Source organism: Tasmannia lanceolata, unplaced genomic scaffold (assembly GCF_043159265.1).
Source record: "Tasmannia lanceolata isolate RefF3 unplaced genomic scaffold, GAP_Taslan_0.1 ptg000012l, whole genome shotgun sequence".
In the NCBI taxonomy this organism is placed as follows: Eukaryota; Viridiplantae; Streptophyta; class Magnoliopsida; order Canellales; family Winteraceae; genus Tasmannia; species Tasmannia lanceolata.
Window position 1 is genome coordinate 3,506,997 of NW_027518689.1, and position 18,883 is coordinate 3,525,879.

Here is an 18,883-nt window from a genome sequence, read left to right on the forward strand (position 1 = left end):
GAGATGATCCAACGGCTTGGGGTGATTTTGAATTAATTCCTTGAAAAGGGATAGGCTACTGATGTTGGCACTACCATCTTTTGATAATTGCACTAACTCATCTTATCTTTTATTATTTATACAGCTGTCACAGGTTTTTACAGTTTCCTTTTTTAAGAAATTCTGCAGGTTTCTGCATTGCAGATGGCTTGCCATTTACACCTCTGCCTCTTTCATATTTAAGTTCGAGTCTCCTATTTGGTCCCATTTACACCTCTGCCTCTTTCATAATATATTTTCTTCTAAAGTGATACGAGGACACACCTGCGTCTGGGTTGGGAAAGGTCATAATTTCATGAGGGCGATGATTTTTTGTACCCCTGTAAGATTATGCGCCCCCCTTTTAACGGTGAATTGTGGGCATACTTTTAACAAACAATGAAATAATTGATCATGAGTACACTATGGATAAGTCGCTGAGAGAGAGAGGTCTAAGAAGTTAGCATAGTTGCGTCTTCCTAGCCGGGGAGTTTCCTTCACTAATGATAAAAAGAAAACACTTTCCAAAACGGGCTGTGGAATTGGCATTCTTTCTTTCGTGGTACGCCTTTGTTTATAGTTTATTACTTACCCAAATGTAGTATTAGCAGTCACCAAAGACTATTTAGGCTCCATTTCTTTCGACATAAAATGGGCAAAAAACAAATTTTACGCTCATTTTTCAACTAAAAAATGGGTGTAAATTTTGTTTAATGTAAAAATGAGCTAAAATTGGCACTAACTGGTAATTTCTAACAAATGAATCGCATCTAAATATGAGGGCCCCACTTTACTTTTGTAAGTATACTGATGTATCATATAAAATCGCCACTTATCAAATAATAGACAAAAAAAAAAAAAAAAGAATCACTTGCATTCCCCGTTATCGATAGGTCATGTCCCAAAAATCTTCTCTTTAAGATGATTTGTGGATTTTTTATGTTGTCATGTTTTTATTTTTGTAGATTTTTATGTTGTTATTTTGAACTTTTTAAGTCGTCTATGTGACATGAAATATATTTGAGGGTTTGAATCATCATATGGAGATGGATTTTTGGGATGAGGCCTACCAATGGTGAAGAACAGTGCATTCACTCGTTGTACGTACGTCATGCCCCAAAAATCTTATATCTATAGGATGATTTTTAAACATTTGATTCGGGCAATGATATTTTCACTCCCCCTGCAGTACGCATACTGCAGGGGGCGCATGCTCCCCTTTTAACTTGATCGGACATCAAAAAGAGTTAAGTTTCCCCACTGTTCACATTATAAAGGGGGCGCATGCGTACTGCTGGGGGGCTGAAAATATCATCGCCCTTTGATTTGTGGAGGGGTTTATGTTACTATTTCTGGTTGGTTTTATGCTGTCATTTTTTTTTTTTTTTTTGAACTTTCTAAGTCGTCAATGTTACATAGATCAGAGGGTAATTTGAATCATCTTAGGGAGATGATTTTGGGGCATGTGCTTCCTATGCTGAGGACCAAAATTTTATGAAATCTAAAATATAAGGTCCCCACTTTACATTTTGTTGGCATGTATTTACGTCGAAATACACACTCATGTATCATATGATATCATCACTTGTAAATAAATAATGTTTTGTATAAATAAAACTAAAATTTACTTCCATGCGCTCGTTTTAGATAGGTTGTGCCCCTAAAATTTTCACCACAGGATGATTTTAATCCTTTTATTTGTGAAAGGTTTTTTATTTAATCATTTTTTTATTTGTAGAGTTTTTTTTTTTTACGTTGCCATTTTTTGAAATGAATTTATTGAACATTTGAGGGTTTGTATCATCATATGGAGAATATTTTTGGAGCACGACCAACCCATGGCGGGGACCAACAAATGAATGACATCTACATTCATATTAAAATAAAGATTACTTAAATTCCCTCCCCAAAAATCTTTTCCATAATATGATTCTAACCCTTTGATTTGTGGATGTTAAATTTTTTGCAGGTTTTAATTTTGTCATTTTTCGAACTTTCTAAGCTGACTATAAAGGGCTTGGATCATCAATTTGAAAATGATTTTTGGGCACAATGGGGACAAACAAATGAATCACATCTGAATATGGGGGGCCCCCATGCTGTTTGTTGTGGATGCATTTAAATTGAAATACATTGTTGTATCATATAAAACCGCCATTTAATTGATAGGCCATGTCCCAAAAATCTTCTCTATAAGATGATTCTAACCCTTTTATTTGTGGGATGTTTTTATGTTGTCATTTTTTTATTTTTGGAGATTTTTATGTTGTTATTTTGAACCTTTTAAGTCGTTTAAGTGACATAAAATATAATTGGGAGTTTGAATCATCATACATAGATGGGGATTTTTGGGACGAGGCCTACCAATTAATTGTGTTCGTTTAAGATTATGCCAAACGATTGTGAGCCCAAGAACGAATTGTTGGACTCAAACTTATGTTTGATTTTGAGTCCAATAATTGATTTTGGACTCATAATAGGATGACATAGTCTCAATTTTGAGTCCAATAATTGATTTTGGACTACAATGCATGGATAATTCTACCTTGAATAAACCATGCTTGTATATTTACCCTGCATGGCTAAGGCCTCTGAAACCTAGGGCTAGTAGGGCCTAGCCGATCTTGTGGAGAACCCCACCCCTACCAATGAAACTTGTGAGGTTCAATGCGAAGCTAAAAGATCTATGCCTAATATTATCTTGACTAATCCCCTAGGATGGTTACCCTGCTTGTATGGGGGGTTGCTAAGGGATTGGTTAGGGTCAATGAACCTTGTATAGGCCTCAGATGGCAGCTTGTGAGCTTTCAAGTGACAAATAACACCAACTACCCTTCACATTAGGTAAGAAACCATCAAATATTACTCTATCATCTGCAAAATCACTAAAACAGATGAGAAAGAGTTCTTAAACTAACCTTAATAGCCACTTTCAGTTTTACTCTCAGTTGCTTGAACCTATTCAAGAAGTTGTGAGCGAAAATTCCTGAAGACAAAAAAATGAGAATTAATAAGGAGGAAAAAAGGGTACTTGACAATGTGCCAAATAAATTACAAGACTAAGAATCAAATGTCGTCTACACATCAAGCATGATCTAGCTGTTGCTGCGACTCCTTCCAATTCAGCTTTGAGCTTTGCTACCAGAGGAAGTAATCGAAACCGTACAACGGTCTAGACTTGAGAATTTTTACAAACCACTAAGAACAAAATGGTTTAAAATCCTCACACGGACCTCACACCAACAACAAGATGGTTTAGACCACTCACACAGACCTTTACATTGTTAGATAAGTTGTGACTCATAGAACAAACATACATGAGCCCAACAAACAAGTACATACATACATACTACACAATCATGCATAAGTTCTCCAAAAGGGTCTTCGTTCAGGCTTGTTCAAACACTTTTTCTCCATTGCCAAGAATCAGGATCCCACATAATAAGTAAAACTTCTCTGGATGTCAGAAATTTTGATATAAAATGAATTATGTTTACCTCAGCTGCCTGAGTCTCCTTATATTTGATTTGCTCTCACCCACCTTGTTTGTGAGACTCCATGTATTCTCATCGAAATACATACTCATGCACATATAATATCATCACTTATAAAACGTTAATGTTTTATATAAAAAATAAAAATTACTTGCATACTCTTGTTGTAGATAGGTCGTGCCCCTAAAATTTTGACCATAGGATGATTTATGCCCTTTATTTGTTAAGGGTTTTATGTGGACGATTTTAACATTGTCATTTTTTTTTTAACTTTGAGGGTTTGTATCAACTTTTGGAGAATATTTTTTGGGGCATGGCCAACCTACAAATGAACGACATCTAAATATGAGGACCTCACTTTAATTTTCTTCTTCTTGTAGGGATATTATTTATATTACAATACACATCCATATTATATAAACCACTTATTGAACAATAAAGTAGTAGATAAAAAATAAAGATTACTTGCATACCCTCCTATAGATAGGTTGTGCCCAAAAATCTATTCCATATCATGATTCTAACCCTTTTATTTGTTGAGGCAAAAAAGTTGTAATTTTCTTTCCAAGTTGTCTATATTACATTTAAATATATCTAAGTGCTTGAATCCTCAATTTAAAAAGATTTTTGGGCACTGCCTACTTATGGTGGGGCAAACAAATGAATCACATATAAAGTGAGAGCCCTACGCAGGTACGGCCTCAAGCTTAGGGCTAGTAGGGCCTAGCCAATCCAGTGGAAAACATCACCAATGGTCATGGAGATTGGCTGCCTTTCATGGGTTAGGGCTTTTAAGACATACTGCCCAGGCCCCGGACCCATTGTACGTAATCGCACAGGATATACCTTAGATGGTGTTTTCAACTGACAAATAACTGCAACTACCCTGCACAATAGAGAAAAAACCTTCAAATATTAGTCTCTTACCTGCAAATCACTTCAAAAAGATGAGAAAGAAAATTCTTAAACTAACCTTACAAGCCATTTTTTCAGTTTTACTCTCAGCTGCTTGAACATATGCAAGAAGTTGTGAGCGAGAATTCCTAAAAATAAATGAAAAAAGGAGAATTAATAAGGAGGTAAAAAGGGTAGCCAAATAAATTTCAATAATAAGGATCAAATGACCTCAACAGACCGAGCATGATCTCGTTGCTGCTCCAATTCGGCTGTGAGCTTTGCCGCTAGAGAAAGTAATGGAAACCGTACAATAGTCTGGACTCTTTGGCAAACCACTTTTAGTTACTCTCAGTTGCAGAGGAGTGAAATCTTCAGCTGGAACTTAGACTCCCCACCAAGAACAAGATGGTTTAAACTTTTAGTTACTCTCAGTTGCAGAGGAGTGAAATCTTCAGCTGGAACTTAGATTCCCCACCAAGAACAAGATGGTTTAAACCATTCACATATACCTCACACAGTGTTACATAAGCTGTGACTCATACACTAAGAAAAAAATGGTTTAGACTTTAGACTACTCACACAGACCTTCACTTCATAGTGCTACATAAGTTGTGACTCATAGAACATACAGCCTCACAAACAAGAACATAGATTAGCCCCACAAATAGGAACATACATACACAAACCCACAAAAACATACATAAGTTGGGACTCAAAAGAACCTAGTGGTGCTTTAGGGTCTCCATTCAAGCTTGTTCTACAATTACTACAAATCTGGATTGACTTCTCTGGATGTCAGAAAATTTGATATAAAATGAATTACTATACATTTTACCTCAGTTGCCCAAGTCTCCTTGTAATGATTTGCTCTCACCCATGTACCGACCTTTGTCTTCGAGTCCATGTATTTACGTCGAAATACACACTCACGCATCATAAAATATCATTACACATCCAAGTATCATATAAAATCTTCACTTATAGATCACTATAGTAGATAAAAAATAAATATTACTTGAATTCCCTCCTTGTACCATAGGTCTTGCCCAAAAAACTTTTCGAAAGGAAGATTCTAACCCTTTGATTCGTAGAGGCTTTTAAGTTGTATTTTTTTTTAAAAAAATTTTGAGGTTTTTATTGCCATTTTTTAAAACTTTCTAAGCCATCTTGTTACATTTAAATTTATCTCGCGCTTGGATCATCCATTTAAAAAGAAACAAATGAATCGCATCTAAGTATGAGGGCCCCACTTTACTTTTGTAAGTATACTGATGTATCATATAAAATCGCCACTTATCAAATAATAGACAAAAAAAAAAAAAAAGATTACTTGCATTCCCCCGTTATCTTCTCTTTAAGACGATTTGTGGATTTTTTATGTTGTCATTTTTTTATTTTTGTAGATTTTTATGTTGTTATTTTGAACTTTTTAAGTCATCTATCTGACATGAAATATATTTGAGGGTTTGAATCATCATATGGAGATGGATTTTTGGGATGAAGCCTACCGGTGGTGTGGACCACACTTTACATGTTTTTTTGTTTGGATTAGTCACATGTCAAGAAGAGTAGGCCAACCGATAGGGATCCCAAGAACCAATTACTAGACTTAAATTTATGTGATAAATCCGCTCATTCTGATTACTCGGGACACCCAGCAGATGTACGTGGCAATCAACCCCACTGAATCCTTCTGATGTGAAGTACATCAGACCCTCTGCAGTCATTGACTGGGTGTCCCGAATAATCCAAAGGGGCGGATATGTCACTTCCCGTAAAAAAAATAAAGATTTCTTGCATACCCTCGTTATCGATAGGTCATGTCCCAAAAATTTTCTTTATAAGATGATTTGTGGATGTTATTATGTTGTTATTTTGTTTTTGTAGATTTTTTTTTGTTGTCGCTGTTTTGAACATTTTAAGTTGTCTATGTGACATGAAATATATTTGAGGGTTTGAATCATCATACGGAGATGGATTTTTGGGACCAGGCCTACCCATGGCGAGGGACCAGACTTTACTTCTTTTGTTTTACTATGCCACTCGAGAGCCCTTATTGGACTCAAATTTACGTTTAATTTTGAGTCCAATAATTGGTTTTGGAATCACAATATGTTCACATAATCCGGCTAGGCCCCCCACAAACCATGCTTGTCTCTGCATGGCTAGGGCGTCAAACCAAGGGCGAGTAGGGCCTAGCCGATCCTGTGGAGAACACCACCATTGGTTTACACCCCATGCGGTACCCAATGAAAATTGTGAGGTTCAATGTGAAACTAAAAGATCTAGGCCTAATATTTGGTGCAACTTGGGTCAATTTTTTGGAATTCGGGATTACTTTTAAATCGGGTCAGGGTTGGATTGATTCCAATTCATTTTTCAGCAAAAGCTCAACTCAAGCCAACCCAAGCTGCACCCCTACTAACCCTTAGGATCCGTGGTTAGTACCTTGCTTGTATGGGTTACTAGGGATTGGCTAGGCCCAGGGCCTCTAGGGTCGATGAACCTATATGGTTTGACCGTGGACTCGGGCCTAGACATAGCAGCCCGGGACCCATTGAAAGGAATCCCAGGACCCCATTGAAAGTAATAATAGGGGGGGAATATATACCTCAGATGGCCTTGTGAGCTATCGTGTGACAAATAACAGCAACTACCCTGCACAAAATCAGCACCTTCAAATATTAGTCTATCATCTAAAAAGTTACTGCAGTAGATGCGAAAGAGAGTTTTAAAACTAACCTTAAATAGCCACTTTCAGTTTCTCTCAGCCACTTGAACATATATTCAAGAACTTGTGAGCGAAAATTCCTGAAGATAGACAAAAAAAAAAGAAGAGAATTAATGAGGCAAAAAGGGTACTTAACAATGTGCCAAATAAATTTTGAGACTCAGAATCAAATGACCTCTACACACCCAGCATGATCTAACCGCTGCTGTGACTCCTTCCAATTCGGCTTTGAGCTTTGCTACCAGAGGAAGTAATCGAAACCGTACAACGGTCTGGACTTGAGAATTTTTACAAACCACTAAGAACAAGATGGTTTAAAATCCTCACAGACCTCACACCAAGAACAAGATGGTTAGACATCTCTCACATTGTTACATAAGTTGTGACTAATAGAACATACATACTGTGGACCCCGATCTGAGAGAGGCGCGGCGGAGGGACGTGCCCCCACACGAGTCAGTCTCAGGATCATCCACGTGAATGGAGAGCTCTACCAAGGAACTCTCGAAAGAAATGCCCCTCACAGCATGAGTGGCGATACAAAGGGAGATACCTCTCGATTCGGGGACTAGCCCAGATTCGAGGCGTACCTTAAACAAAGAAGAGTCGCCATCCAAGGAAGTGGGCCAAGGATCCCATACTATGCTCTGTTGCAATGGATAACCAGAGATTATAAAAAGAGGGTTCGTGCCTGGTTACGAATTCGGAAGGTCCAAAGAGCACCTCGTCCGCCCAAGTGCAAGCACCTGGTCTCTTATGCCATTTACTTAATGATTTTGAAGAATTTTGGGCAAAAGTCATATGAAATGGGAATCAATATCTCTGAGAAGACGTCTATCTAATCATGCATGTCTCGGAGATAAATAATAAGCACACATAAAAGAAATGAAAGAAGTGTCGCCTAAGCAAAACTAGGTTATAAGTGACATGCCTAATGGGTGTCTAAGTTCTGGTGTGCAAACACATGCATGTTACAGCTAAATGTATAGGATCTGTACATGAAAGTAAGAAAACACAGTAAAAACATACAACACAAATCAACTCTATACCTGACTGGACAAAATGAATCCTAACTCTAATGAGACCTGACTCGGACCAAGATGGCCATCCATCCCAGCTGCTCTACGTATCCCGGCCTCGGGAAGAATCGGAGTCAACGTAGTTCGATGCCCTATTCTAAACTACGATGCCTAACCATCTAGAACCGCTATCCTAGACTCAATTCCACTAGACTCGACTGATTTTTAAAGCTTTTTTATACAATTGCTTAAATTCATGTGAGTTGTAATTTTTAGGACTCTCTATATGCCCTAACTAATGCAAGTTGATTAGCCTGGAGCTAATGCAGGTGGGCCCTATATCCTATGTGTAACTAGGCTGTGCAACCTAAGAAAAACCATGGGCTGACTATATGCTTCCTAGTCTAGCCATCGGTTCGACTAAATGTCTAACCGATCGACTCGAGGCCTCCTAACTCTAGGGACACTCACACGACAGGACACATTATATCAATACAAATCAAGACGGCCCCCTAACTCTAAAACACCTTAAATAGCTAGGACAGACTCCTAACTCTAGGGGAAGATCTTTTTGAAAAGGTTTTGAAGAATTTTTGTAGTTTTGGAAGATTTGAAATGTTTATTATTTTTTTAAGTTTTGGCTGGACCTGGGATATGAATCCCAAGCTGCACTACGTACCCTGTGGAAAGGGATCAAGCCAACGTAGTTCGGAACAGATTTCCTAACTACTCCTAATGACTCAAGATTTTTGAGATTTTTGGTTTTTTAGATGTTTTTGTTGTTTTTAAGTATTTTTGACTCAAGGGGGGACAAATCCTATCATCATAAGGGGAGGACAGACTCCTGATATCCCGCAAAGGTTGGACAGCATCCTATGCTTTGCGGGGGAAAAGAACAGAAACACAGCTCTGCAAGGGTTGGACAGCATCCTATACCTTTGCAAGAGTGGATAAAAACATGATACGATGAGAGGTAGAATAAAATCCTAACCCCTATGATGATAGAATTTGATTCCTGAACAAGAGGACTGACTCTCTAGACTAAGGACGGATTCCTATGCTAGTGGACTGATCAAACTAAGATAAAGCTCAACAAGTAATAAGGAAAGACATTGTGCATATTTGGCAAAGGTAAAACATCCAGCCGGGCCGGACAGCTACCTAGCCCTAGGGTGCAACAAATGTGCAACCCAATACCCATAAGGGTAAGGGGTATGATGCCAAGCCGAGTAGGATGTTCTCCCCAAAACCAAATGATGCACAAAGAAGAGGATGCTAATAGAATGAGACTGGGCAAGTCTCTTAGACATATAGGTAGGATAGAGAAAAAATGCGAACAAGGAAAAAGAGACCTTGTGCATATTTGGTTTAAGTAAAACACCCAGCCGGGCCGGACAGCTACCTAGCCCTAGGGTGCAACAAATGTGCAACCCAATACCCATAGGGTAAGGGGTATGATGCCAAGCCGAGCAAGGTGTTCTTCCAAAAACCAAGAGACGCACAAAGAGGAGGTTTAGCAAGAAAATGAGACTAGATAAGTCCCTTAGACACAGAGGTAGGATAGAGAAGAATACTAACAAGGAAAAAGAGACCTTGTGCATATTTGGCAAAGGTAAAACACCCAGCCGGGCCGGACAGCTACCTAGCCCTAGGGTGCAACAAATGTGCAACCCAATACCCATAAGGGTAAGGGGTATGTTGCCAAGCCGGGTAGGGTGTTCTCCCAAAACCAAACGACGCACAAAAAGAAGGGTTTAAGACCTATGAGACTAAAGGTAGTCTTCTAGAGGTTAAATCAGGTTGATTCATTAATGAGACAATGCCTGTCTCCAAAGATTTGGATCTAAAAGACTAGGTAAGTCCTTTGAGAAAATAGAATGCTATTCGGACTGCGCAAGTCCCCTAGAGATGGGCTTGGGCTAGCGCCTTCATCGCCCTTTCAACCAGAGGGAATTCTAATATCAAAGAATTTTAACAAAATCTATAAGACTGTGTTAGTCTATCAAAAAGAGAAGAAAAAACTACCAGATAATCGCAAATTTTATTCTAAGAATAAATTAAGTGCTAAGCAAAGAAGAAAGTACAATCTAATAGCAATCATAAAATGATAAATAACATTAATTAGTCCAGACCAGCCGCTGGATAGCCTAATAAAGTAAAAACAATATCAAACACTTCAAAAACAACCACAAACCCCAATACGGGGACTCCAATGAAATCAGATGATGCCAAAGTAATCATCTGATATCATATACACATGATAATATTTCTAATCCCGCCTTGAGATCAGACAGTACTCATGTCGATAATATCGAATAGAGTAGTCATCTGATCTCCTTCTTCCTATTAACAATTTATTTAAATAATAAGGAATGAATATAAAAATGAAAGAAAATGAAATCTATGTGATCAATTATAAGTGCTATAAAGTATAGGAAATGATGGACAACAGCTTTATTGGAATGAGCATAAAAAAAAATGAAAAGAAATGAAATCTATGTGATCAATTATAAGTGTTATAAAATGTAAGTAATGATGGACAACAGTTATGTGTCTTTGAACTAAAAATATGGGCAGCAGCTATATGTAGCAATAGACAAAAAATTAATGTATCTTTGAATTAAAATCTTGGGCAGCAGCCATATATAGCAGTGGACAGAAGTTATACGCTTGTGAAAAAAAAGAATTAATAAGCGGCATTTTAAACAACATACAACAGACAATCCGAGGACAGCAGACCAATCAATGGACAGCAGTTATATATATTTGAAAAGAGTTAATGAGCAATTATGTACATGAAATGAACCCCAACTATAGTTCCAACAGGGCAGAAATGTGCTTTGAAATGAGCCAAACCAATGTTCAACATAAAGTGCAGAAAATGATCCAAACTATTACCCAAATAATGTAGAAATATAAGCCAAACCGGTGCCTAAACAGTGCCAAAACAGTGCAGAAAATGAGCTGATGTGGTGCCAAAACAGTGTAGAAATGTGAATTGATGTGGTGCCAAAACAATGAGAAATGTGAGCTAAACCAGTATCTAAACAGAGAACAGAAATGTGTAGAAAATATGTATAAATCAGTGGGCTAGTTAAACACTGATTATGTAATGGTGTGGTACTTGATGGGTATTAGGTGGGCATTGGACTGGTTATCCATTTAATTGGCTAAGGACTGTTCATATACAAATAAGATGGGCTGAAATAGGGACTAGAATAAAATGAGAAGGAGATTAAACTTAACTAATTATAGATGAATCTTATGATGATGGTGGTTGAAATCCATGAAGAAGAATGAAGAGAATGTAAATGATGGTGATAATAAAACAACGCAAACATGTTCAAGATAATTTGAATATTTATTAAAGCTAAATATTATCGATCAACTTTAAGTAAAAAGACCATGCCATAATTAAGATAAAAAGTAGGCTATAAATATCAAAGTGAAGTGCAAGATACAAACACCCAAGTGGCGGGAAGGCTGTAAATACCAAATAGGGTATGAGGATTATCCATATCAAATGGGGTATGAGGACTGTTATCTCTTAGTACCAAATTAATAAAAAACCAAAACTATACATGTTTTAAAAAAAAAATCAATCATTACAACAGGGGCTAAAATGGGGAAAACTTTGTTGAACAGGGGACTGAAGTGTAGACAAATTTGTGTATAAAGGGACCAACATATGTGCAGATTTTAATGCCAAACAGGGGTTCATATGTACAGATTTTAGCGCCAAACAGGGGTGTTATATGGACAGATTTGAGTGTAGAACAGGGATCTAATTCAAAGACAGATTCTGTGTGCAAATTTTGATATGAAACTAAAATAAGTTTCAAGTGTAAAACTAGACAAAAATTTATGCTCACATTGTGTGCAAAACAGGAATTATATTGACTATATTTAGGGATACAAGACAGACTTGTACCAAAACAGAAATCTGAAATGAATCCTGAAATGAACGTGTATATGTATGCAATCAAAACATGACTAATCTTATATCATTCCCCACCAAAATACAAGGATAAGCAAAAATCGACTATATGACAAAATATATTTGTCCAAACAAAATTGAAAGTCTAAAAAAAATGAACAAGATATATATGCTAAATCATTAAACTGGGAATAAATAAACCAATTTGTGTGATACAAGGAAGATGATTGTATCACAAGTGAGTGAACTGTTGTGTTGTCTGAATATAGAAATTCCATGGATAATCTGACAATGACTAATGCTTAGTTCAGCTAATGGAAACAAATTCAACTTTTGTGTAATGAAAATTGACAGATGAAATGCATGAATACATTTACATATACATTCACACGTATTCATTATGTTGCTGCCTTGTTTGGGCTCAGAGAGAATATTATATTGTTACCCCATGCCAAGATAAAGAAGATCTTATCACAAGATCACAAACAAAACAGAATTCAAACCCTAAATTCTGTATCTATACTCCTGCTAGGTGAATATGCTTAAAAAAAAAACTTAATTGTAATAAACCTCATCATATTTAATTCTGAACTGAAAATTATAATAACTGAAACTAATAATCTCATTCCTTTTAATGATACAAATATATCAACATACAGAATCGAGGTTCATTCATATATTTTTAGAGCTTAAAACAATTAACAAATAATAATAATAATAATAATTAAGGAAGATTAACAAAGTTTAAGAGAGTATCAGGAAGGAAATATCCTTTACAAATCAAAATCAAAATTCACACAAAAATTATTAGAATGTTATTAGAGAAAATCGACTTTATCAGATGATTAAAAATCAAAGGCATGTCATTTGAATCAACTATCATGCTACTACAAAATACAAATTATAAGAAGAAAAATTAGTTAAATCATAAAATTGTGCAAATAAATGGTTCAGATCTTACCTGCAGAAAGCAAATTTTCCACCTTCTTCTCGGAATTGATAAATTCTTTTTTCAGATCTGCATACCTTGAATCTTGACCGAAGATAGCTAAAGAAGATGACCAGATCTAAAGCTCTACACCTTAGATCCTCTCTTTTTCTTAAGATGTTCTTCTTCTTTTGAATCACAAATCGACAGATCTATGAACAGATAAGCTAAAAACAGAAAGGATTTAAAGCTTCATGACTCAGAAACTATAGATCTAAGGTTTTAAAAGATGTAGCAGAAGCAGATCTCTCTCTCGTATTTTCTCTCTGCAAGATCGGAAAAAAAAAAAAAAAATCGGAGTCTTACCGGAGAAGAAAGAGCTTGTCGGAGAAGAAAACCGAAGGAATCAAGAACAAAACAAAAAAAACTAAGGCATAAACTAGGGTTTCTAAAGTGATAATACAGAGAAATCAACAGATTTAAAGAAAAATGAGAAGAAGAACAACGGAAATCTTACGATCAGAACTTAACCGGAGCTAAGCCGGAGATCAATCGGAAAAAAAAAAAGAAATTAGGGTTCGGGATTTGGGGAAAACTCTCTAATTTTCGCTGATTTGGGGAAAAAAATCAGATGCCTCCTCTCTCTTTTTTCTTTTTTTTTTCACGAATAAGCTGAAATTCCTATTTATAAGGGAAAAACAAAATTGATAATGGCACCTCAAAATTGATTGGCGCGCGGAAATTGATAAACGTGCGCGCAATCTGCGTCTTTTTAGGCTTAGATACGTTAAATCTAGGATAAAATTCGCCTCCTCCCAGGATATATTCACCCTCTTTTCTGATTTACACAATGGTCCTTTCTCGGCTCGTTCGCTGGGCAAACGCACTCGGAATTCAATGAAATTTTGCAGGGGCCTTAGCGGAACCCTAAGCTAGCTCGGGGTGAAATTTGGGACCCTAGTTGATTGATTTAGTTGGGTTTTTACTCAAACTTGGAAGGTTTAAGGCACGGTCAAAATGGGGTGTCTACACATACATACCCCACAAACAAGAACATACACATAAGCCCCAGAAATAGCTACATACTACATACATACACAAGCCTACACAATCATAAGTTCTCTCCAAAAGGGTCTTCATTCAGGCTTGTTCTAACACTTTTTCTCCATTGCCAAGACCTGATCTAGAGCTACCACATATCAGGATCTCACCTAGATGTCAGAAAATTTGAAATAAAATGAATTACTAATATGTTTACCTCACCCACCTTGTCTGTGAGGCTCCATGTATTTTCATAGAAATACAAACTCATGTATCATATAATATCATCACTTATAAAACGTTAATGTTTTATATAAAAAATAAAAATTACTTGCATTGATGTAGATAGGTCGTGCCCCTAAAATTTTCACCATAGGATGATTTGAGCCCTTTATTCGTTAAGGGTTTTTATGTGGAGGATTTTAACGCTGTCATTTTTTTTCTTACTTTCTAAGTCGTCAATGTTACACTGAATTTTATTATGTGTTTGGGGGTTTGTATCAATTTTTGGAGAATATTTTTGGGGCGCGGCCAACCTATGGTGATGACCAACAAATGAATGACATCTAAATATGGGGACCCCACACTTTTAATTTTTATTTTTGGGGCGCGGCTAAATATTAAAATACACATCCATATTATATAAACCACTTATAAAACAATAAAGTAGTAGATAAAAAAATAAAGATTACTTACATACCCTCCTATAGATAGGTTGTGCCCAAAAATCTATTCCATATGATGATTCTAACCCTTTGATTTGTGGAGGCTTTTAAGTTGTAATTTTGTTTTTTAATTTTTTGGAGGTTTTTATTTTGTCATTGTTTTCATCTTTCCAAGTTGTTTATATTAAATTGAAATATATCAAAGGGCTGATCATCAATTTAAAAAGATTTTTGGGCACTGCCACTTATGGTGGGACAAACAAATGAATCGCATCTAACCCTACGCAGGTACGGCCTCAAGCCTGGAGCTACTAAAGCCTGGAGCTAGTAGGGCCTAGCCAATCCAATGGAAAACACCATCAATGGTGGTTACACCCCATGGAGATTGGCTGCCTTTCATGGGTTACATTCCTAGGATTGGTTACTCTGCTTGTATAGTGCCTTTCTTGGGTTAGGGTCTGGACCCATTGTACCTGCCTTTCTTGGGTTAGGGTCCGGTCCCTACCTTATATAGTGCCTTTCTTGGGTTAGGGTCCGGACCCATTGTACATATATACCTTAGAGATAAAACCTTCAAATATTAGTCTCTTTGCCTGAAAATCAATAGAAAAAAGATGAGAAAGTGAGTTCTTAAACTGACCTTAATAGCCACTTTTTCAGTTTTACTCTATTCAAGAAGTTGTGAGCGAGAATTCCTAAAAATAAATGACAAAAAGGAGAATTAATAAGGAGGTAAAAAGGGTACATGAAAATGAGCCAAATAAATTTAAAGATTAAGAATCAAATGACCTCAACAGACCGAGCATTATCTTTTGTTGCTGCTGTGACTCCTTCCAATTCAGCTGTGAGCTTTGCTGCAGCAGAAAGCAATGGAAACCGTACACAATAGTCTGGACTTTTTGCAAACCACTTTCAGTTTACTCTCAGTCGCAGAGAAGTGAAGAAATCTTCAGCTGGAACTACTGTGTTACATAAGCTGATGGTTTAAAACATTCACATAGACCTTATTACACAGTGTTACATAAGCTGTGACTCATACAACATTTATATACATAAACCACTCACACTAAGAAAAAAATGGTTTAGACTTTAGACCACTCACACAGACCTTTGCTACATAAGTTGTGACTCATAGAACATACAGCCCCCCACAAATACACAAACCCACAAACACATACATAAGTTGGGTCTCAAAAGAACCTAGTGTGGGGTGCTTTTTAAGGTCTCCATTCAAGCTTGTTCTACAATTTTTCTCCATTGCCAAGTCTGTCACTAATTGCCACAAATCTGGATCCCATCTGATAAGTAAAACTTTTCTGGATGTCAGAAAATTTGATATAAAATGAATTACTGTACATTACCTCAGCTGTCCAAGTCTCCTTGTAATTGATTTGCTCTCACCCATCTAGCGACCTTTGTTTTTGAGTCCATGTATTTATGTCGAAATACACACTCACGCATCATAAAATATCATTACACATCCAAGTATCATATAAAATCATCACTTATAGAACAATATAGTAGATAAAAAATAAATATTTCTCGTGTCCAAAAATCTTTTCCAAAGGAAGATTCTAACCCTTTGCTTTGTGGAGGCTTTTAAGTTGTATTTTTTTAATTTTTTGAGGTTTTTATTGTCATTTTTTAAAACTTTCTAAGCCATCTTTGTTACATTTAAATTTATCTAAGGGTTTAGATCAATTTAAAAAGATTTTTGGGCACTGCCTAAGTAGGGTGGGGACAAACAAATGAATCGCATCTAAATATGAGGGCGCCACTTTACTTTTGTAAGTATACTGATGTATCATATAAAATTGCCACTTATCAACCAATAGAATAATAGACAAAAAATAAAAGATTACGCATTCCCCCGTTATCGATAGGTCATATCCCAAAAATCTTCTCTTTAAGATGATTTGTGAATGTTTTTATGTTGTCATTTTTTTATTTCTGTAGACTTTTATGTTGTTATTTTGAACTTTTTAAGTCGTCTATGTGACATGAAATATATTTTTAGGGTTTGAATCATCATATGGAGATGGAATTTTGGGACCAGGCCTACAATGGTGAGGGACCACCAGAGTTTACATGCCACTAGATAGGGAGCCCAAGAACCAAATTATTGGACTCAAATTTACGTTTAATTTTGAGTCCAATAATTGGTTTTGGACTCACAACATGTTCACACAATCTCAAATGAACAGATCTCTCAGTGGGGATTGTCTACAATACACGGATAAACCATGCTTGTATACCCTGCCATGGCCTCAAACCTAGGGCTATTAGGGCCTAGCCGATCCCTGTGGAGAACACCCCCAATGGTGGTTACACCCCATGCAGTACCAATGAAAATTGTGAGGTTCAACGCAAAACGAAAAGAACTAGGCCTAATATGGTAATATTATCTTGAATAAACCCTTAGGATCCTTGGTTACCCTGCTTGTATGGGTTACTAGGGATTGGCTAGGGTCAATAAACCTATATTTGACCAGGAGCTCGGGCCTAGGGCGTAGACATAGCAGCCCGGGACCACCCATTGAAAGTAGAAGTAAGGGGGGATATACCTCAGATGGCCTTGTGAGCTTTCGAGTGACAAATAACATCAACTACCCTGCACAAAATAACAGCACCTTCAAATATTAATTAGTCTATCATCTACAAAATCTCATACATACATGCATGAGCCCCACAAACAAGAACATACATAAGCCCCAGAAATAGGTACATACTACATACATACAAAAGGCTCTTCATTCAGGCTTGTTCTAACACTTTTTCTCCATTGCCAAGAACTGGTCTAGTTACCACAAATCAGGATCCCACCTAATAAGTAAAACCTCTCTGGATGTCAGAAAATTTGATATAAAATGAATTACTTACCTCACCCACCTTGTTTGTGAGACTCCATGTATTTTCATCGAAATACACACTCATGTATCATACACACTTATGTATCATAAAATATCATCACTTTATAAAACGTTAATGTTTTATATAAAAAATAAAAATTACTTGCATACTCTTGTTGTAGATAAGGTCGTGCCCCGAAAATTTTCACCATAAGATGATTTAAGCCCTTTATTTGTTAAGGGTTTATGTGGCAACTTTCTAGGTCGTCAATGTTACAGTGAATTTATTATGTGTTTGAGGGTTTGTATAAACTTTTGGAGAATATTTTTGGGGCACGACCAACCTATGATGGGGACCAACAAATGAATGACATCTAAATATGAGGCCCCACTTTTAATTTTCTTTTTCTTGTAGGGGATATATTTATATTACAATACACATCCATATTATATAAACCACTTATAGAACAATATGAGGCCCCACTTTTAATTTTTTTTTTCTTGTAGGGATATTTATATTAAAATACACATCCATATTATTTAAACCACTTATAGAACAATAAAGTAGTAGATAAAAAATAAAGATTACTTGCATACCCTCCTATAGATAGGTTGTTCCCAAAAATCTATTCCATATGATAATTCTAACCCTTTGATGTGGTGGCTTTTAAGTTGTAAATTTTTTTGGAGGTTTTTATTTTTGTCATTGTTTTCATCTTTCCAAGTTGTCTATATCTAAGGGCTTGGATCATCAATTTAAAAAAATTTAAAAAGATTTTTGGGCACTGCCACTTATGGTGGGACAAACAAATGAATCACTTCTAAAAGTGAGGACCCTAAGCAGGTATGACCTCAAGCCCGGGCTAGTAGGGCCTAGCCAATCTAATGGAAAACACCATCAATGGTGGTTACACCGCATGGAGATTGGCGGCCTTTCATGGGTTGAATGAACCCTAGGATCGGTTACTCTGGTTGTATAGTTTACCCCCCCTGCCTTTCTTGGGTTACGGCCAAGACAGATACTGCCTAGGCCCCAGACCCTTTGTACATGACTACCCTGTACATTAGAGAAAAAACCTTCAAATATTAGTATCTTTACCTGATGCAAATCAATAGAAAAAAATGAGATAGAGAGTTCTTAAACCAACCTTAATAGCCACTTTTTCAGTTTTACTCTCGGCTGGTTCAACAATATTCAAGAAGTTGTGTGCGGGAATTCCTGAGAATAAATGAAAAAAAAGGAGAATTAATATGGAGGTAAAAAGGGTACTTGACAATTGCCAAATAAATTTCAAGATTAAGAA

General features: G+C 36.6%; 2 long non-coding RNA genes across 2 annotated transcripts; both read right to left on the reverse strand.

Annotated features, from left to right (window-relative positions):
* Positions 1 to 4,261: 4,261 nt before the first annotated feature.
* Positions 4,262 to 4,862, reverse strand: LOC143887494 (uncharacterized). The gene is made up of 3 exons (XR_013254206.1): positions 4,638 to 4,862; positions 4,486 to 4,555; positions 4,262 to 4,398 (listed from the first exon to the last, which is right to left on the reverse strand). It is a non-coding gene; the product is annotated as an uncharacterized LOC143887494 (long non-coding RNA).
* A 9,539-nt stretch (positions 4,863 to 14,401) lies between these two features.
* Positions 14,402 to 16,088, reverse strand: LOC143887033 (uncharacterized). Its single transcript, XR_013253992.1, has 3 exons — positions 15,520 to 16,088; positions 15,371 to 15,425; positions 14,402 to 15,323 (listed from the first exon to the last, which is right to left on the reverse strand). It is a non-coding gene; the product is annotated as an uncharacterized LOC143887033 (long non-coding RNA).
* Between the last annotated feature and the right edge of the window lie 2,795 nt (positions 16,089 to 18,883).